At 43.3% G+C, this 22,539-nt stretch overlaps 1 protein-coding gene across 2 annotated transcripts in view; it reads left to right on the top strand.

Annotated features, from left to right (window-relative positions):
- The first annotated feature begins 5,712 nt into the window (after window positions 1–5,712).
- Window positions 5,713–22,539, top strand: part of MYOT (myotilin) — a 673,370-nt gene continuing 656,543 nt past the window's right edge. For both annotated transcript variants that reach the window (XM_078653296.1, XM_078653297.1), the window contains exon 1: window positions 5,713–5,811. The gene's annotated coding sequence lies outside the window, so the exon portion shown is untranslated. The remainder of the gene's footprint in view (window positions 5,812–22,539) is intronic.

The following is a 22,539-nucleotide window of genomic DNA, read 5'->3' as shown; positions in this document are numbered from 1 at the left end:
TTTCTATGGCACATGTTGGCTGGGGACGCCTTCGCCATTTCAGGTCACTTGCGAAAGAGACATGGTAGCAGTCCTCCTCTTCATCTGTGGATGAATCTTCAATGTGTTGTCTATGGGTCATCTGTGTTTTCAACATTCTTGTTTTGCTGGGATCATCTAGCAAAAGATGTTTCACCAACCTTGCTGGGGGTCTTCTCCCAGGAGTTCCTCTGCTACGCATGCCGCCTTGACACACACTTGAAAAATGATTAGGGATTCCACATTTTGAGCATATCTTGCCTTTCGCTGGGCATTCATGATTTGGATGTTCTTCTCTCCCACAGTATCCACATTGGGGCTGTCGTGGTCTTCTGGTGGGCCATCGTCCTCATTTTCCGCGAGTGGAGGTGCGATCAACGTCAACTCGCTCGGTTTTGACACTTGCTGCCGGTTCATTTGTCTTGTTAAGCGCTGCTTCCATGTCTGTTGCCCTGACATCAGAAAGTTCATGAGATTGTGCTAGGATTAGTATATCTTCCAGAGAGATACGTGGTTGTATGAGAATGAGGGTCCGCAGGGTTTTGTTGCAGCACCCTTGAATGGCCTGTGCTCGTACCTCCTTTTCTTGATCATCATCTGTGCAAGTGCTGGCTAATTCTCTGAGACGGGCATAAAAGTGTCCATAGATTCTCCTTCTCTTTGACGGGCTTGTCGCAACCTAAAATGTTCATAGTCAGGGTTCTCCAGTGTTTGGTAGATGTGCAAATAGTTTGTATATCTCGTCACCTGCAAAATGTAATAGTAGGGATCTTTTTACAGCACCATCTGTCTCCCTTGTTGCGATAAAGTAGTTATTTAAACAGCCAATCCATATGTTCCACCTTGGTGACGCAGTGGGAGGGTCATTTAATTCACTAAATGGGGGGAGTGTACTGATTTGTGAATGTGCATGTGTGTGCGCGACTGCTGGAGTTGCGGGTTGTGGAGCGGTGGTAGAGGTAGCCTATTCATTCATGGTGATTCAGCACATGAAGTTGATTTTTCCAATGCTTGTTTGTTTGCAAATGCTTGTTTGCTTTAAGCTTATTCACTTTAGTTCATAGACAACTAGTTTTGCCAATGCTTGTTTGTTTGCCTGTTTTAATTCGTAGACAATTGGTTTTGCCAATGCTTGTTTGTTTGCCACTGCTTGGTTGTTCTTGTAATGTTGTTGCCTTAGTTAGTAGACAATTGGTTTTGCCATTGCTTGTTTGTTTGCCAATGCACATTATCTTGGTTTTGCCAATGCATGTTTGTTTGCCAATGCTTGTTTGTTTTATGCTTATTCACTTTAGTTCATAGACAACTGGTTTTGCCAATGCTTGTTTGTTTGCCAGTGCTTGTTTGTCTTGTGATGTAGTTGTTTTTGTTCGCAGACAATTTGTTTTGCCAGTGCTTGTTTGTTTGGCAACGCTTCCTTGTCTTCTGACGTTACTTCAGGGCGCATTCAATTGATATTGCCAATGTATGTTTGTTTGTTCAATTTGCTCTGGTTTATGGATGGTTGATTTTCCCAGTTCTTGTTCAGAGTCAGTATTTGTTTGCCTGCTGCCGTTAGACAATCTGACAATTTTGCGTGCTTCAGCGGGCGCCTCAGACTTCAAGAACTTCTTGTCAGGCACAGCTGATTTTGACTATGCATGCGCGCACTTCAGATTTCAGTGCGGGCTTTGCCGTGTCTCCTCGACAACTCTATCACACTAATCGCTTCACGGGTACAATCAATTTCACAGTGAGAGCGCAGAGCAGGCGGTACCTTGATTTTCTTGGCTCCTTCACGATCGCGTCTTACTGTGCTGACAAATTCAGGTTTCCTCGCGCCACCACGATGTCGGTTGCGTTTCGATTTTGACATTGGCATGTCAACGGTCCAGAGTATACAAACTTTTCTCTGGTTGTGAGGTATCGACTTCACATGTATCCCATCCTACATCGCCAGTGTGAGGGCCCGAACTAGTGAGGACCTACGAGCTTCTAATAATGGCACACAGACACGTTGGCTAGAGCACTCAGGTGGACCGGAAGTCCTGAGCGACCCCGGTCCGTTTATTTAAGCCTTCTCGCCGCGCCTGGCTCGAAGGTGATACATTTTGTGCATCTACTTACGGGTAGCGGTCCCCACATAATTAGCGGTGAACAACTAGACAGCTACACTGCCAACCAGTTTCTTACGTAATTTCAAAAACGCAATGGGAAAGTGGCAGCCATTTATGCTCAATTATGTAGCTGTTCCAATAAGATCTCCGAATAAGATACGTTTGGTGAGGTGTTGTTACATCGAATAGCAAACAGATAATATAGCTGCAATGGCTTTGAAGAGAGGGAATAACATGCCGAACAGTTAAGATTTGTCCTATAATCAACGTGGACCACGAATGCGGCTCAAATTTACTTCACAGTTTAAAATACAGGATCACCAAAACAACCTTCTCATAATCAACATTTTGCAATAGTTGTTCACCCACCATTCTTAAAATAAGACTTCAGTCGCGGCTCGCAGTACTCGCTGGGGGGGAGGAGTGGAGGCGCAGGGGTAGGGGCCGGGCCGGGAGGAGTTTTAAAATAAAATAAAAATCTTACTTGACCGGGTCCGCGTCGCCTCTGCTCCGGGATCCTGTTGGTTGCGCCAGGATTGGCTTAGCAGGGCTGCTTGCCGCCCGCTTGCCCATTAGGAGACCGAGGTTTGAGCCTTTGCTCAACCATTGCTGTCCTAATGCGCAGCCACAGCCTGAGCAGACACTAGTGCGCATGACTAAGCTGGTCAGAAAAAAATTGCCGACCTTCATCAGTCATGCTCATTTGTGCTGCTGCCTGCCCCCGGTCTGACAATGCATGCATGTCAGTCAACATGACACCAGACCGCCTACCCCGGTCAGACTCTGAAGGGGGTGGGCGGTCCGACGTCATGCTGACTAACAAGATTGTCAGTTCTCCCTCGCCTCTCTGAACATAAGTAAACTGAGAGTTTACTTGAGTTCAGAGACGCCAAGGGAGTTGCGGGCGTGGGCGGCATGTGGGGCAGCACCCCAGCGCCCTAATGTACGCACCCCCTCTGACTACTGAAGAAAAGGGTACGGCTACATCGCTGGCCAGTTTCAGATTACCAAATAAGCAAAGTAGGCACCTGCACATGGGCCCCACTATTTTTAGGTTCCCTGCGACAAAGGATCAAAGTAATATTGATTTGATCTTGAAAAGAAATTACAATCAAGCTTTCATAAATTGTTTCCAAAAGATAGGAAAAAAATGAATCGGCTCAAAGAAACGAAAACTTTACATTTAAGACAATATAGAGAAAATACTGTATTGATGTAATGTACTCATTGGTTATTTAAAGTTGTGTTGGTTTATTAAAATGTAAAAAGAAATGATTAATGACATTAATAATTGTTAATGTTTAGTTTTCTGTAATAAAATAAAATGGTTTATCAAAATTGTTGTTTGTAAACATTAAAGACGTAGTAGGAGATAATTTGGGAGGGCCCCCACCCGCTCCCCCCACACCACCACCCCCACCACCACCACTACCACGAAACTTCCACTGCTTAGGGGTCTCCACAGGGTTTAATCATGCATTGTCGCTAGCTGAGAAGGCATTTTTCGTAACATGAATAGTGTAGCGATGAATATCATCAAAAAATGACTCTTAGCACAAGTTATTAGCTGGACATCGTGCAAGTTGCATGAATTAAAAAATGTCATAGAAATACTGTTAAATTCACCTATTTACGAAATGTGCACATCACCTGGCAGAAGAATGCAGTTGAGGGAAAAAAACTGTAACAAGCTCTTCACGACCTTCATGTTTAAAACTGCCATTTTGATATATCATGTTGTAGCCAACTGGTACAAAATGTAAATCATTGATATCGAGAATTAGGGGAAAATGTTATCTTGGTTATATTAATTCATATTCTGTGTTAAAAATCGAGCCATGGAGCATGTGACCACAACATGGAATTTCTTGACATTGGCCAATCACCATCGAAGAAGCCCTGTTTTTTCTTTAGAATGATTAGATTGTCAGAATGTTTATCAGTATAGGGTTAGTGGAAATATCAACATCCTGTTTGAATCTGTTTAAATCTGGCAAGCCCTTTTTCGAGTGAGAATGCTGGAAATCCACAAATATACCATGGCAATGCAAGACCAGTCTTCTTCAAGCACCAATAGGCAGAGCCATGGGTTGCTGACATTTGATAATGACAACTTCAAGTGGGTCTGCTGCATGAATTCTAAATGTTTTTTTGTGGATCTTTCAATGGCTCACATGGCCAACTTGCGTCGAATTACATGTTCCAAGATGCACGAGGAGCTGTATGATAGTGACTCACATGGGGACCAGAGTCCAATGCAGATTCGTTGTATGCACATTCATTCTTTGGAAATGGTAAACATCTGGCATGGATTCTCTCCCTACACCCTGGGCATCCCTGCTGTCGAAGAGAAGCATGGAAATCTAGGCGTACCATTGTGCTGGAGTGGGAAACAACATCAATTATTCCGCACTTAAATGCCTTAAACCATAAAAATGTGGTTAACAAATGCATGGCTTAGGTTATGTACTGATTTTTTGTTTTTGTGTTGATATGTTTTGTAAATTTATATTATGTATCTATGGTCCATACTCATGTGGGAGATATTATATTCTCCTGATAGCATTGCTATGGGAAGAGTTACATGTAGAGCGTCCGTATGCTGTGACAGGTCACACAACGCAGTGCTGGGCTGTACGACTGTGAAGATAGGTAAGAGACCTAGCACTGCACATATCACTTTGATCCATGTGTGGTAGAGTACAGGAGCCCTCGTCTCCACTGAAGGAGACAGATGCCTCTGATTATAAAGTTAAACACATACCTCCCTTGCATACTGGCTTCAGAAACAAGCACTCACACTTTCAAATAACAATGAACGTGTTTCTCTTTCTACTTAACATAATAAAGGTTCAGTTTTCAAACGAAAAAAATATCTGTTGAGGTAAATGTAGTGTCCTTTGAACATGTATGTGGAGTCGTTTTCATTTGTGCTCTTCAAATTGCACATCTTTATTCGGGTTGCTGGATGTTGCCAGTGCTTGCTTTGAGCCAGTGGTTCCAGATGGGCCCACCAGCACTTTGGCCCAGATCAAGAAAGACACAAAGCAACAAAGGGGAAAGAGAATGGTGTCAAAGGGAGAAACCAGGAACGAAAAGGAACCCACACCAGTTCAATATAGCGACAGGAAGGTTATATTGGTGGATGAAAGAAACTTATTTCACTAACTAAGCACTCCACTCTGCATTTGTAAACCGGAATTCCATGAGGAACCCCTGGGTTGCACGAATTGTCAGTACTGGCTGGAATCCCCTTTGACTTTGAGCAGGTGCTAAATGTGAGACGAAGATGCTGTTAGGTGAGGGTGGAGGGAGTCGATTTAGATCGTGGAGGAGGAAATGTGAAAAGGTGATTCAGCCAAAGCAACATGCGATTTTAAAGACTGGAATTATCGCATTCAGTAAAAGCCGGGTGTGGGAATACTGGGCCAGTTGTCATCAGGCAGGCGGCATCCTACCCGGGGTACTCTTAATCAGGCCTTCAGTGTTGAATGCATCTAGATAAAACAAACTTACTATACTCTTAGTATGTGTTAATCGATTACCATCACCCATTAGCATTTTCTGTTCCTACTAAAATTAACCTTGTATTTTGTTTGTTACAGATCATGGGTCACCATGTTTAAGAAGAGAAATATGTAGATTCTATTTCTGAAATCCAAAAACCGTCTATCAACTTCATATTTTTGCACGACAGGTGAGTTTTGTGAAAGACAACATTTGTTATTCTTTGATTTACCTATGTGTATTGAAATTGGACCTCATAATATTCGTATACTCAGTTAATTAAGTGTTGCAGTGTGATCTAGATTAAAATATATATATATGGTTATTGTAGATAGTCCTAGGTGGTAAAGTTTCCATTTGAAGATTTTGTTTGAATTTGCTGTATATTTTATTGGTACTGTGTAGGAAAGTAGAACCTGCTTCTTATTTTACCCCCTCTTTTTTGCTGATGTATCACTGTTTTTGACTAGTCTGACTGGGATCCTGCTAATCGGGACCCCAGTCTAACTGCTTTCTTCCTTGAATTGTTGTATATATACTTTAGGTACACTCCAGATTGGGTACTGGGGTACCCTTATCAGTCCCTAGTATATAGTATCCCATGTACCCAGGGCATAGGTACCCCAGAGGCCTCCCATGGGCTGCAGCATGTATTATGCCACCCATGAGAGGTCATTCAAAATAACACGACAGATCTGCTACAGCAGACTGTGTAAGACGGTGCTTGCACCACTTACTGAGATATATTTCGCTGTATCTATCTAAATCACTACACTTAAGAAACTATCAGTATCCACTAGGGCAGGCCTTCTCAATCCTGAAGGCAGGGTGCTGGGTTTTATGTGAGAGGGTGCCCCTGCATGAGCAGAACCCCTCTACAGCCTTAGGAGACCAATTTTCCGGGGTTGTCTGTGATGCAGCCAGACATATATGTTTAAGTGCATTATAACCTCGTGACAATGGCATCACTACGGGGGTGCGGGGGTGCAGACCGCACCCGGTGTCACCATCATATGGGGTGACACCGTGACCAAAATGCAAAATATTACTGTCTGTATCAGTGTCGAACACTTCAGTTGAAGGGCGCTGACGCTGTGGTATTTATTACTATATGGCTGCTGACGATGAATCAGTCTTTCCAGTTGTGGAATGGAAAACAAATTATGACGTACATTATGATGTTTTCACTCAGCTGAAGTTAATTCAAAACTAATCATGTAAATTACGTAAATTCCAACAGTCCTATGATGACTATTGATCAGAGATGTGACTGAGCATAAATATTTCTACGGTAAAGCACACACTATGCGATGCACTTATGTCAGGGCAGATACCTTATACATTTCCATTAAGTTGCAGACTAAACATTATAGATCATTTTAGTTCATGAGATGTGTTTATTTTACATTTTTCGTTTTTTTCATTTCTGCAGATTTCTTAGACCGCCCCTCGTATTTTTACTTCTCTGCAGCTTTTCACACATTTTACTGGTTTGTTGGGCGAGTGCATGTGACTGGCCACAAACACTTAAGTGTCTAATTGCTGACTGAACACAAACACTCATACAATGCTCTTCACCCTTAAGATTGGTGGAGTGAGACCATTTGGAGGGAGCCCCTCTGTGTGCAATCACATTTCCCCTTGAGTGTCACCCTCTCTTCTTCGTGAGGGGGTGACACCATGTTACCGCACTGGGTGACACCAACCCTAGTGACGCCGCTGCCTTGTGGTAAATGCCAACTTTATTACGGCTGCTTAGGAACATGTCTTGTTTGGTGTCAAACACCTTGGAATCATACCTCCACACCAGTAACTGGTGTGGGAGGTATGATTCCACCCTTCAAGAACCACTACTGTGGGTCACCGGGTTTACCCGGTACCAGCTTTCTCGACCTGGGCAGCACAAAATGGATGCTGCCATCCACAGACACGAGTCTGCCCTCCTGCTGCTGAGCCAAGCTTGCACAGAGGAAGGCATGACAATCGGCATCCTGAAACAGGGTGGTGAAACCATCTCCCAGATAGAATTTAGTGTATTGGGGCCTGGGTGGGTGCACTCTGAGAGTGCCAAAAAGCCTGCACTGGGGGCACATTTAGTGTCCCTGTGCATAGTCCATCTCAAACCAGTTCTGGGAGCCATTGGCTCCTGCTCTGATGCGAAACTGGACAAAGGACATGGGTGTAGCTACCCCTCTGTCCTGCCCCTCCCCTAGGAGGGTCCACAGAATCTCTCCAACCCCTTCCCATAGGTATAAAGTGGGTTACCTGACTACGGGACTTTAGATTTTATCTGGACAATATTCTGCTAAGAAGAAACCAAGTGCTTTGACTACCTGCACTACGACTGCACGGCTGAAGAATCTCCTTTGGAGTAAAGGAGTTACTTCCCTGCAGCAGCAGGCACCTAAACACATCTGATCGGCTTTCTTCTCCATAGCTCCTGCAGACTCTGAAGATTTCAGCAGCACAGGAGGTGGGTTCCTAAAGGTCCCTGAGGTAGATTTGAACTCTCAGTGATTCTGAGACCAGTATCCCTCTTGGGGACCGTGCAACCCAAACCCCTGTGCACCGTGTACATTTGCAAGTGCATATGCTTTTTGTCGATCCATTAGCCTGTGCATTGGACTCTGTGTAGTCCTGACCCCGAGCAGTATTTGCACCTAAGATATCCAGCCTCCACTCACCGAGTGCTCTGTGGGCTGGTATTTTGCACACTTGCTTGAGGTCTCCTCGCATCCCCGGTCCGTTGGCCTGTGGGGCCTGGCGAGGGTCACCTTGTTTGCTTTTGGACTTTCCTGGTTGCTTCAGAAGTGCCCTGACTCTCCATTGCTTGGCGAGTTCCCTGAACCTTGCTGGTCACACAAGCAGCGAGGGTTTTTGTTTTAGTAGTGTTGGCGTGGAGATGTGGCTGCCCAGCGCTGTGGGGTTCATACAATTGAGTAGAAAGCCTAATTAAATCCATAATAAATAACACCTAGCGGGGGAACACAATGTTGACCCCTTATACAATAGGTGTATTGTGGCTGGGTATGGATTTTAAAATCGAGCGGTACCTTAAAGATGGCCCCCGCTTTGCATGAGAACCACGGGGGAGGTCCTGTTATGGATTCCCGGACAGTCCATTTCCGGGGGTGCGTCTTTCACTGGGCGCTTGAAATTCACACGCTCGCGTCCCGATTGTTGTGGAACGGGATGGAGCACCGAGTGTAGCAAGACACCGCAGATGTGGTAAGGGGGAGAGAGGGCACCCGTGAGAGTGGCTGTTAACCTAAGGTGAGATTTACGGGCGAATTGGTTTAAGCCAGTGGTTGAAGTTTTCCTGGGGCAAAGACTACTCGACAATGCCGGGTTGGGAGCTGCAGATTAAATTAATTCCTAGGGCATTACACTAAACGGGATACCATAGTTCGATACAAAACAAAGGATAATTGAGTGTAACAACTCCTTTTTTAAATATGTGAATCATTATGATCCCAGGTGAGACTGACGCTAGCAGGCACAAGCTGGACTGCGACTTTTTAGCGCATTGTCCTAGAAGGTGGTGTGCAGGTACGACAGACTACAGCAGACACCTGGTAAATGGATATTAAACTATGTATATACATTTCTTGAGCAAGGCTTATCTAAATACGTTGTTGAGAGATCGAGTTGTGTTTTTGTTAACATTCGCTTCACAGTAGTTTTTATGTATTCCTTTTTGTCATGTGACCGCAGGTTTGAGTGACCAACACGCAAGGTGTTACATGGTCCCACACTTAACCTCATGAAGTTGCCGGAATAATAGTAGCAACTAAACATTTTGGCCCAGATGGCGATGAATGGCCAATTAGATGCCGTTTTTAAGTGAGGACACTTACTGCATTGAATAAATTCCTTTGGCAAGTAAGCGGTACCTCTTTTTAATTGAGGCTTGCATCTCCTCTTTTGTGTTGTGTGTGGGACGTGGTAGGCACGCAGTGATGTTTTGCACTGACTGTGTCATCTTTCTTTTTTCACTCATCTTTTCATAGATTTCCCAGCCCAGAGGAATCTCTTTACTTTAATCTTTTTCTTCCACTTGGAAAGTTACAGAGGATGATAAGCGTGGGCATACTGGTAAATATATGCTAGCAGCCCCCTTTGGTGTTTCTACCATGAGGTACTTTCCATTCTTTTCACACATTTTTTGGTGAGATAGTAATTTTGTTTATGGCTTGTTGGAAGCTGTGGTACATGACCAGAGTGGATAGAAAGTATGAACAGTAGGATATACAGGCAAGTAATAATTGTACTGCCTACTAAAGGGAATTTATACCCCTGGTCCTTGGAAATATGAGATACTGTTCTGAGTAGGTCAGGCCTTATTGAAATAGATTGTTGAGTTAGGGGCGACCTGATTATTTACCCCTAGGTGCTCCTGTTTGTTGTTTGGATTTTAATATACAGCCAAAAGCTTCAACCGACTAGCAAAGGAGAATCCAGCCCATAACACATTTTCAGAATAGCTGATCTCTATGTATGTAACACATGTTTCTATTTCTGGTATTTAAAATTAGCTGAGGTGTATATAATGAAAATTTGACATGAATCTAGCCTCTATCGGCCACTGTTGAACACCCCTGCACAAAACCGCATCCATCTAATATATATATATTTTTTGAAACATGGCTTGTTCTATTCTTATTTGGCCTTGAATTGGCTCTTCACAGAAAGGTATTTCGAAATAATTGTTACGGCAACACCGTCTTCAGAAAGATTTATTGCAGTCTCTTGAAAGATTCTGTAAGAGTTTACAAGCCTTTTAGACCAGCGAAAAGAGGCATTTTGTGGGAGAAATTGTTTATTTACCTCAGTGATTTTTTTTGGTTCTGTAGGGGTTAAGGCTGGAAGGGGCATTTCAGCAATTAGCATGAATGGGCAATCCAAAATTGAGGACTTGTACTTGGGTTATCTGACTGACTAAAGAAGCATTTGCAATGCAATAGGCCTTACATTACTGAAAAGTTTGAGCTATTGCCATTAAAAATATTAATGTCTTTGATTTTTATTTGTTGTCAACAAACATCCCAGCAGTAGCATAAGTAATAAAAGAAAATCTACGAAAACAGGAAAGGGTATATATATATAGACTGTTACTAGGTGTCCCTGTGGAGTTGTAAGAGAACTCCTATTAGCTATATACGGTACCGCACCCTTAATGCAATTATAAAGAGAGAGATTGCAGCTGAGCATAGGTTTCCATTTGTTTTTTTATTGAAAGTGAGATTTTTGTTACCTTGAGTTTTAAAATTGGACTATTAAACAACATTGGTCCATTTTCAAAACTCAAGCTAACAAAAGTCTCACTTCCAATAAAACAAATGGAAACATATGCTCAGCTGTAATCTTTCTCTTTATAATTGCATTACGGATGCAGTACCTTATGTGGCTAATAGAGATCCATTTACAACCCCACAGGGACACCTAGTAACAGCCTGTGGTACTGCAATTTTTTCTTGCTTTGTGGATTTCATTTTATCATCATCATAATAACTTTATTGCGACTTTTACAGTCATAAAAGCACAAAATGTAAAGGAAAACAATACAAATGAATACAGAAATTACCTAAATTCAGGTGGTGACATTGGAAACTACAGTACAATGGAAGTCTTCCGAAACTTTTCTTGAGGTTAAAACAATTTTTAAATTTCAATCCCATTATCTTAAAAAAATAAATTAGTATAAAATAAATTAAGAGAATTATTAAACATTTTATGGGGATTAGATAAAAAACACTCCAGAATTAATACTACTAATGAGCACAGTCCTGACACTAGATATCGGTTTCTAGGAGATACCTTCGTTTCAACCACATTGCCTGAAGGAATTTGGAGATTACAGTCACAAACAGTGGGTCCATATCAGATTTTAAAATTCTGAATAGTGCAAAGCAATCCCTTATGCCCAAATGCCTACACAATTGTATAATCCATTTGCTCCCAGCCTGTTTGTGAGCCGGGCAGAAGCAAACTACATGCATTTCTGTTTCCTCTTCCACATGGCACCCAGGGCATAAATAACAGGCCTCAGCCAGCCACTATTGTTGCAAATAGTGGAAGGGTCCCATATCGAAATTGGAGGAAAAGCCTCCTAGTAAACGAAGGATGTAGTGTGTCCAAAACCTGTTCAAAACAGTAGTGTGATTTAAAATTCAAAAACCCATGGGTCAAACTTGTAGTACTAACCAATTGGTTTAGAGTTGACAATTTGTGATCTTTCAGCTCTTTAGATAACGTTTTTTTTGTAATAGCTATACAGGCCTCCTCCGGAGAAACCCATAAATCCTCCCTGCCAATGGCAATGAAGGAATCCCTCACAAAAGCCAGCCATGGTATCCTTTCCACAACTCCAGGTAACAGTAGGAGGGCCCTGAGTTCGTCCCTGTAGTGGCTTAATTCGACTGCACTCCAAAGGCGACACCAATATAACAACGGTCGGCTCGAAATTAAGTCCGCTACTAGGAGGATACCCAGGTCCATCCTAAGTGGGACCAACGGAGTATTAGTTGGGAGGGCCGTAATACTTCTGATAAAGTTGTTTTCAGTAGTCGTCAATATATTTGTTCTACTCTGCCCCCAGAGTTCCGCACCATACATGGCTGCCGAGCGTTCTTGCACTTTATAGATCTCCAAATGGGGGCTAATTGCCTTCAGCGCGCAACCATTATGCACTTTACGTAGGCCCCCTATTGCCTGTGCAAGCATCAAATTCGCCTTATCAATTTGGGGTGTCCAAGACATTTTATTGTTTAAAGTCAGTCCCAAGTATTCAAAGATGTGCACTCGTTCCAACGGGATATCCTCCATTACTGGGTGAGGATAAGTGGAAGGTTTAGCATTGAAAACCATGTATTTTGTTTTACTGATGTTAACTAACAGTTTCCTCTTTTTACAAAACTGGGTGAATTCCCTTAGTACTCACTGCATCCCCATAGGTGACTTTGAGAGGAGCAGGGTATCATCCGCAAACATTAGTGCGGGAAATTTGCGTGATCCTATTTTTGGGGAATCCAGATCTTTTGCAAGGTACAAATCTTCTGCTAGTCCATTAAGGAAGAGTGAAAAGAGGGTTGGCGCGAGCACACAGCCCTGCCGTACCCCCTTAACAGGGAAGGGTACCGTCAGTTGTGCATCTTTTCCAAATCTCACCCGGGCATATGTGGCCTCATGGAGACGTTGGAGTTGTAAACAAAGATAAGATGGGACCCCCATGGTTGATAAGATGTTCCATAACTGGTCTCGATCAACCATGTCAAACGATGACTTTAGGTCAACGAAAGTGAGATATAAACTCCCCTGTACAAGGACCACATGCTTCCAGTGGATCAGCTGTAATCTAAACAACTGATCAACCGTAGACATATTGGCCCTGAAACCTGCTTGTAGTGGGGTGAGTATGTCTCGATCTTCCATCCATTCCTGTAGTCTCCCTAACAACAATCTTCCATAGAGTTTCTGGGGAACGTCAATGAGGCTAATGGGCCTATAATTTGATGGTTCCAATGGAGAGCCTTTCTTGTAAATGGGAACAATCTCAGCACCTGCCCAAGTTGATGGTGTGGGAAGGCCATATTAATTTGCATTAAATAGTGCTAAAAGATATGGGGCCCAGATTAGCTGCTCACTTTTAAATAAATCGCCCGGGATTTTATCCAATCCCGGAGCCTTATTGGGCTGCAATTTGGCCAGTACAGATGCCAACTCTCCCATAACAAATGGCGGTGCATCAGATAGGCTTTGAAAGTTAAATTACAGAGTGGAGTGTTATTAAGATTTGGGTCAGGGAGAGAACAAGAATACAAATCCTTAAAATACGAGAACCAGGCACCTTCATCAATGTTGGGATCAAGTGTGGTTCTACCTTCCACTGTCCCAAAATGGACCAAATTCCAAAATCTTTTGCTATCTTTTTGGTCAAGGGCCATCTTAATCTCTTGCTATCTTCCTGTTTCCCATTCAATTTTGGCGTTTAAAATAATACCCTTGTAGGCCGACCTAGCCTCCCTAATACGGGAAGTGTCGGCCCCTTTCAGTTCGGTCAAGAGGGTTTGTTTCGCTACCCTACAAGCTTTCGTGTACCATGATTTCCTAGCACCACCCGATTTATGGTTAATGGTGCCACTCTTATAAAAAAAAACTGGCCAGGGCCTCGGTCAATTCTTGGTGGAGTGCACCCAACTCGCTGTCAAACCCGGGATATGTTATTTTTGAAACTATGAGTTAACAGTGTGCCCCTAAATTGGGTGACGTCCCCTAGTCACAGCAATGTCCCCTAAATGGGTTGAAGACTCAAATGATATTCTATTCAATGTTTCAGAAGTTGAAGTTTTTCAAAATCATTTTATTCAACCATTAGGTATCAACCTTAGTTCATGGTAAGTTGCGAATTTTTCAAAAGAAACAATTCATGTTTTAATCCCAGAATGTCATCCAATGCATTTCGGCTCATGGAGAGCCTTCATCAGGGACTGGGTTCTACAAATCAAAAAAATTATACTGAGGATATGCGGAAACAACTCAAAGTTACACATTTCATATGTCAACAATTTGTGAATAGCGATCCAAATATTATATGAATCCAGTGTTATTATCAAATGAATATCTTGATAATCCCAGTGGAATAAAATAAATCACCAAAGTGTACTCCTAACTATTCATAATGGTGTCTTAATATTAGGAGTGAACGTCTGATTATGAAAGGAATGGTGAAGTTAGCCAACATGTGTTCAAAAAAGAGGCTTGTAACTGTGGGTTAAAGGGCGATTCAAAGCTCAATTGCCTAAAAAATCATTGGTAATGGTGTTACGAATGGTTACCAACAATGTTCATGGTGCATAAGGTAAAAAAATCGTGGGCGCGAAACATCGCAAAAAATTGATTTCACTCACGTAAATGAACTTCAAAGAGCCCGCATCGTATCCGATAGCCGCGCTCCGTTCTCCTGCAATTTGTGAGTCGCTAAACGCCATTTTTATTGGTATAGCTAGATATAGAAGTAGGACTAATAAATCTCAATAACTGTGGCGGCCATCTTAAAAGGTGTTAGTATCGGGAAAGTAACGAGTGAAAGATCGTGATGAGAATACTCATGCAGAAAGATAAACAACAACAATAATAATTAAATAGTGGATGAAGTCATGTTATATATTTAAGAATCAACATCAAATCAGAGAGTATGGGCAAGTACGTTTAAAAAAAAATGCGTTTCAAAAAAGGAATTCAGAGGAACAATAAAGTTATTCCCCACAATCAATTAAGATAGTTGAAAAAATCACATAGTTGAAAAGATAACAGCTATGAGGTCTTAGATCAAAAATTATGTACAGGTTAATACTATCTTCAAAAGATAGGTAATCATTACTGGGTCCCAAAATCAAATTTTCAAAAATGGGCAATAATGCAGGTATTGCTGTTAATCAAGTCTTTACAGATAACAACTGTATTCCACCCGATCATTCATTCCGGTGGGTTTCAAAGTTTCCAATCTGAAGATCCAATAATTCTCACGTTGTAAAAGTCTTTTGTTATTGTCAACGCCCTCTTTTTTTAGCACAATTTCCAATATGACAAATCTCAATTGACTGATGCTATGTCTGGCTTCACAAAAATGCACGGCAACCGTGGATTTCAAAGACTGGGTGCGAATGTTTGATTTATGTTCCTGTAGTCTAATTTTCATTTTCCTTTCAGTCTTGCCAACGTACCCCTGACCACAGGGACATTTTAATAAATGAATGACATTCGATGTGTCACACGTGGCTGTTAGTCGTAATTTGATTCTGTGTCCCTTACTAGGATGTGTCACAAAATTCCCCCTGATGATGTTATTACAATGATTACAGTTGTAACAAGGTAATGTTCCTTGGAATGTTTCAGGGGTCGGTGATTCTATTGGTTTCAATAAACTTCCAAGATTCCTCGCTCTCTGGTAAGCGAATAAGGGCATCTCATTAAATATATTATTGAAATCCGGTTCTTGTGATAGTATCACCCAATGTCTCCTTATAATGTTTTTAAACGCTTTACTTTTAGTCGAGAATTTGGACACTATTACAACTCTTGATGTTTCCTTTCCTATTGTTTTCTTTAAAAGATTTTTTCTCACCTTTTGAAAACACCGTGTTTTTGCTTCTTCCAAAGTATGTTGTGGGTAGCCTCTTTCTTTGAATCTAATCTCCATTTCATTTATTCTCATATCAGCTTGTTCAGGTGATGATACTATTCTCTTCACTCTTATCATCTGGGAATAAGGAAGATGTTTCTTCAAGGAGTCTTGGTGAAAACTGTTATGGTGTAACAAGTTATTACGATCCGTTGATTTACGGTAAATGTCAGTGTGAAAGGAAGAACCTATTCTTTGGATTTCCACATCCAAGAACGTAATTTTTCTGTCACTCATTTCAAATGTAAACTGTATGCGTTCATCTCTCGTGTTTAGTTTGGTGATAGCAGCCAGTAATTAAACTTCTGTGCCAGTCCATATGATGAACATATCATCAATGTATCTCAATATGAGTTTTGTCTGTGATTTCCATGGTTCGCAGTTCAAAATATGGTTTTCCTCAAATCGTTCCATGAAGATATTAGCGTATATTGGCGCTGCCGAATTTCCCATGGCTGTGCCCGTTTGTTGTAAATAATATCTGTTTTTCCATCTGAAATAACTGTGGTAGAGGGTGAAATACAGAAGTTCCATGAGAAAAACTTTAGATTCTTCTTCCACGTTTGTGTGGAGTATTGCCTGTTCAATTGCCTCAATTCCATCCTGATGGGGAATTGACGTATATAGAGATTTTACATCCATGCTACATAAAATTATACGTTCCTCCGATGATATTTGCACTTGATCTAATTTTTCCAGAAAATGGGTCGTGTCCTTAACATAGGTCTTCATTCTCATTACATGAGGTTGTAGATGTTTATCAAGAAGTTGGCCAATAGGTTGATGAATACTACCAACTGTTGAGACGATTGGTCGAAAACGAGGTTTCTTCAAATCTTTATGAATTTTTGGTAACATATGGATTACCGGACTTTTTGGGTGACGAGTAATTAGAAATTTCTTTGCCCTGTCGTTAATCGTTCCGTCAAGATGTGCTTTGTTGCTGATCCGTTCATGCAATTCCGAGAATTGTACAGTAGGGTTAGTCTCCAAAAGAAGATACACTGTGTCATCAGCTAAGTGAAGTTCTACTTCATGTTCATAATGAGAAGTGTTCATGATCACGATTGCACCCCCTTTATCAGCTTTCTGACATATTATTTCTGGGTTCAAAGCGATTTTTCGAAGAGCCGCTATCTGTTTACGTGTAAGATTAGGTTGTCTTGATTTTTTGTCATAATTCAATTTGGATATCTCCATCTTAGTTAAATTTTCAAATGTATCCAAGGATTTATGAGATATTGGTGCAACATAGGTACTTTGAGGTGATAAACCCAATAGTTGATCTTCTTTAGTATCCCCTTTATCAGTAATGACGTTATCAAAAAAATGTCGTAAGCACAATTTTCTCATTAGTTTATAGAGACTAATTTCCATTTCTAGTTTATCAGTCTCCGTAATTGGAACAAATGTCATCCCCTTCTGTAAGGTATGCATCGTTACTCTATCCAAATGTACATCCGAAATGTTAATCCCTAGATCTTTTAATTCAAATTCTTCTTGGTTTTGTCCTTCTTCTTCTCCACTGTTACACTTCGGGTGTTTGGTGTTTCCTTTTCCTTTTCTTTTACTCCTCCTGGGTCTTCCTTTTCTGAATGGCCCACCTCTAAAAAAGGTGCCCCATTTTTTCGTTGTTGGTCTCCACTTTGGCGATGTCTCGAAGTTTCAGGTTGTTGCTCCATAACCATGACTTGTTGTTGACTCGTTCTCCCCGTTCTCCTGGATCTGGTTGACTGGTCGCTATCGGTTGAGGTGGTATCTGTACTTTGTGTGTAAGGCTTCGATTGTCTACGGCGGGCATACACCTCTGCCCAGGTGTATACCTTCCCGAGTTTGTAGTCCATGGTGTCTCTACGTAGTTTCCTAATCTTCCTGTCATTGATTTCCTGTGTGTGTTTTGTAAGTTGCACATTTATATCTTCCAATATTTTCGCCCAATCCTCTGGTGATGTACTTTTAGTCAACTCAGTCGTCACTACTTCGATTTTTGAAACTATATCACTTGTTCTCTCTAATACTGGGATAACACTGGCATCTAGTTTAGGAAGTAATTCCTCAGATTGTTTTAACTTGGTCCATCTGATCCACCTCCCTCCCTCTACAATCGCCAGACTGTTTTGTGATGCCTCATTACTGGCTCCTCTAGGGGCACACCACTGGTAGTCCCAGACCATAAATATAGGGTTGTGATCACTCTCACATCTTTCTCTCACAGCAAAATCAACCACATTGTGCCATAGCTCTACACTAATCAAAATATAGTCGATAACCGTGGTCTGGCCAGACCTCTTAAAGGTCGGTCGCCCAGGATTATCACTGGGAAACCAGCCATTACAGGCCCTCAGTGAGAAACTCAGAGTCAGAGAGGTTAACTGTAGGACTAACGGAGTCCATCGTTTAATAGGATACATATTGGGAGGGGGGATTGACCAGGTAGAATCCTCTTCGGCAGTAATTGTATGTGTAACTCCACTTAATGGCTCAAAGTGGCAGTTTAAGTCACCGCATATTATGAAATTTAAGTTTCCTACCAATCTATGTAAAGGTTTAACAAACTGTCTATCGTTGGGGATATCCCACCATACTGGACCGGGCGGGAATAGACATTAACAATGGCAAGTTTTTGGAAGTTCTTATGGGACGAAAGGATGCAGGTTATATCTGGGGAATTTGTCTCAACTCGTTTGACCTTGCATCCTAGCTGTGAGGCGACCCATATGCAAAGGCCCCCGGACGGTCTCCCTATGGGACCCTTAACAGCCGGCTCACAATAAGCCACATAACCTGCCCTATATTGTGGACCTACCGGCCAGGTTTCCTGGAACACACATATTTCATGGTAATCAATATATTCCCCCAATCTACTTGGTCGAGTTTGGAGGCGAGCCCTGCGATGTTCCAAGATATTATTCTTGAGCCACCAGTAATTAGTTGAGCAGGTGACCCCCCCATTCCCTCAGTTAGCAGATTACCTACGGCAGTGCATACTGAGTTTCTAGCTTTACAGATATTCTTACTGTTACATAGTTCAGGGGTGTTCCCTCGATTATTAAGGTGGGGGTAGTCTGCTGGGTTCCAATAACCTGGCAGGCAACTTCTTCACTATTAAAGAGACTCGTCTCTGGATACATCATCTCACAAAGATCCCCCCATTTTGCCACAGTCTTGATGGTATTGCCTTATTACCACCCACTAAAGACAGCAGTCTGGGTGGTTCATCTGCATCTCGACATGGTGATACATTAATGCTTTTCTGTTTGCCCGTAATTGAAGATTGATCACTGTCGACCGTAGTCAGTCAATCCTTTAAGTCTAATGCACTGAATCTATTGTAAAGGGGGATGGCTGGTGGTTGGGCACCATTTTCCATGGTTGGACTAGTGTACTTCCTAACTAAATGGGCCCTCCTATTTTCTCCATACTCTAAGTTCCCTTGATTCGGGAGGATGACTGGTGGTGTATAGAAGTAACCCAGGTCCCTTGCCTGTATGAGAGTTTGTGGATTTACCAATGCACCCCCACAGACATGCAAAGCAGCCCTTGGATCATTAAAGTTGATAACAATACAATCTCCTGGAATGTTTTTCTGCTTCGTTCCTACCCAGGTCACCCTTCTTAGAAATAAAATTCTAGACTGCGCCTGGGGGGGGAGTGGTCTGTTAATGTTTAACAAGTGTATTACCTTGTTTTTTAACTGATCATGTGTTTCAGGGTGCCCTTGCCTTAGTTCTGGGACGCCAGTCAAAACAGTAACATAGGGGTACACTCAGGGGGAAGGTCTAGATGTTGATGGGTGTTTTCTACATCCTGAGCTTTCCTCAGTCCCCCACCCGTTGGCTCTACAACCATCGGTTTTCCTTTGTTGGTTATTTCTAGCCTCTTAGCATTAATCGGCAGTTGTTGGGGGCACATACCTACAGTTGCAAATAATTTAGTGCCCGTGCAGCCCTCGTCCATCCTTCCTCCTCCCCCCTCAAAGGATCAGTACCCTGTACATCATCCACTAAATTTCTCTTAATGTCATTAGCAACATTACTTAGTGAGGACTCAAGCTCCAAGAGCCTGTTTTCAATTGTCGAGAGTCTCATTAGCATAGGTTTCAAGAATGCTTCTATTAGTACGCCTATTTTTAACCAGTATTGCTCATCGATTTTTGGGAGTCCAGTGGTCCTCTCTTCTGGGTTCTGATCTTTTACCACTAAAAGTGTTGGAGGTGAGGCCTCCACCTCAGGGACCACATTTAGGCTTTCATCTGGTTTACTCCGTTTAGATGCCTTAGAGTTCTTAGCGTTCTTCTCCTTCTGTTGGGCTCCTCCTCTCTTCCTTTTAGAGTTTGCCCCCTGTGCATTCTGCTTATTTATTTATGTAGCTTATACAGCGCGCAGCTACCCCCGAAGGGGTGTCCCGGCGCTAGAACCAGAGCCTCAAGGGAGAAGGGGAGGAATAGGGTTATTACAAGACAGGAATCACAGTCCGGAGAACAGCCAGGTTTTTAATCTAGCACGGAAGATGGGTTCCGACGGGCAGAACCTGAGGTCGGTTGGGAGGCAGTTCCACAGTTTAGCAGTGATTACGCTGAACCCTCTGCCGCCCATTCTGGAGCGTCGAAAGCGAGGAGAAATCAAAAGGCGTAGGTTGTTAGATCTCAGTGATCTAACGGATTGAGATATTGACACTCGCTTTTTCAGGTAACTAGGTCCGAGGCCGTTGATAGCTCGGAAGGCGAGGATGAGGATCTTAAACTGGATGCGGCTTGCAATGGGGAGCCACTGGAGCTCTTTGCGATAAGCGTCAACTGACTGACGGTAGGGGATATTTCCGATCAGTCTAGCCGCCGCATTCTGAACGATCTGCAGCCGATCGATCAGATATTGAGGAGCGCCGGCGTATAAGCTGTTGGCGTAGTCCTGGTGAGAAGTGATGAGGGCCTGGGTGACTGTTCGGCGGGCGTCCAAGGGGAGGTAGGGAAGGATCTTTTTAATCATGCGCAGCTTCGCGAAGCAGGCAGATGTAACCTTGTTGACTTGTGCTTTGCATGAGAGTAAGTCGTCGAACTGATAGCCCAGGTTACGTACTGAATGGACAGGGGTGGGTGCAGGGTCAAGTGCTGTGGGCCACCATAGGGAAGGGGGGATGGGATTTTTCTGGTTAAAAAACAGGACTTCTGTTTTATCAGCATTCAGTCTTAGGTGATTATTGGTCATCCAGTCACAGATGTTGTCTAGACATTGGCGGAAGTTGGCAAACGTGGAGTCCGAGTGGTCTCTAAAGGAGAATATCAGCTGAGTATCATCAGCGTAAGAGACCACTCTAACTCCACAAGACTCCACCACTGCGGCCAAGGGTGCGAGATAAACGTTAAAAAACAGAGGGCTGAGGGCAGAACCCTGCGGAACACCACACAGCAGGGGTTTACCCTCTGATTTAAAAGGCCTAAGCATCACCCTCTGACTTCTGCCAGTGAGGAAGGATTCAATCCAGGTGAGAGCGGTGCCACCGATTCCGACCTGCTTGAGACGGTTTAGAAGGGTTTTGTGGGAGACCGTATCAAAAGCGGCGGATAGGTCGAGGAGGACCAGCATGGCCTCCTCGCCCCATCTACACACTCACGAATAGTCTCAGCCACTTCCAGAAGAGCCGTCTCAGTGCTGAAACCTGCTCTGAATCCGGATTGTGAGTCGTGCAACAGAGAGTTGTCCTCCAGATACTCTGTTAGTTGTAGTTGCACGGCCTTTTCCAGGATTTTTGCGGGTTTGGGGAGGAGGGAAATGGGACGGTAATTAGCGAATTTAGTAGGATCGGCATCGGGTTTTTTCAGAATGGGGACCACCAGTGCTTCCTTCCACGTAGTTGGGAAGATGCCATGATGCTTAGATTTAGCAGGTTGGTTATGGACCAGAGCAGTACATAATACAGTATTATTGGAAGGATTTTCCAGTGCCTCACCCCGGTCCAACAAGGGGCGTGAAACCTCTCGCTCGGCAATAATACTCTAAGTGTCATTCTGGTTTGGACTCAACAGCTGCGAAGCTGGGAGAAGGGGGGACTGTGAGACATTCAATGGTGTGCAAACATTTGATATCCCCAATGACGACCTCTTTGAAAGTGTAGGATCCAACGAGAGTCTACGTTCGGTAATCGCTATCTCATGGGCTAAGGCAGATGATGCCCTTGTGATAAACTGGTCTAATGTTCCTGCCACATAGCCCATTGTCCGTCCCTCACGTGTTGCTATCGCCCACCACAATAGGATACTAATCACAAAGCGATCTAAAGTATAACAAATATTCACTTACTGACAGACGACGGTGAGTAATTCAGTTGGAAAACTAAGAGAGAGGGCCCAGCCCAGCCTCTCGCAGTCTCGAACGGGCTCAAACGGGCCCACCCTTGGCCCGGGCTTCGCCCGGCGCGCGCCCGCACGCGTCCCCCTCGGGACACCAGCAAACAGTCCACGGCTACGAGCGGCCCCCGCGAAGTGGGGGCCACGAGCCGTTAAGTAACGCGTGTGGGCGGGGCTACGGGGAGCAGGTGAGCAAAGTTTCCAGCCTCCTGGGCTTTGTAGTTGTCCAATTTCCCCCTCGGTACACCAGCAAACAGTCCACGGCTATGAGCGGCTCTCGCGAAGCGGGGGCTGCGAGCCGTTAAGTACCGTGTGTGGGCGGGGCTACGGGGAGCAGGTGAGCAAAGTTTCCAGCCTCCTGGCCTTTGTAGTTGTCCAATTTCCCCCTCGGTACA

Source organism: Lissotriton helveticus, chromosome 7, assembly GCF_964261635.1.
Source record: "Lissotriton helveticus chromosome 7, aLisHel1.1, whole genome shotgun sequence".
NCBI lineage: Eukaryota > Metazoa > Chordata > Amphibia > Caudata > Salamandridae > Lissotriton > Lissotriton helveticus.
The sequence above is the reverse complement of the archived record's forward strand: the minus strand, read 5'-3'. Positions and strand labels throughout refer to the sequence as shown.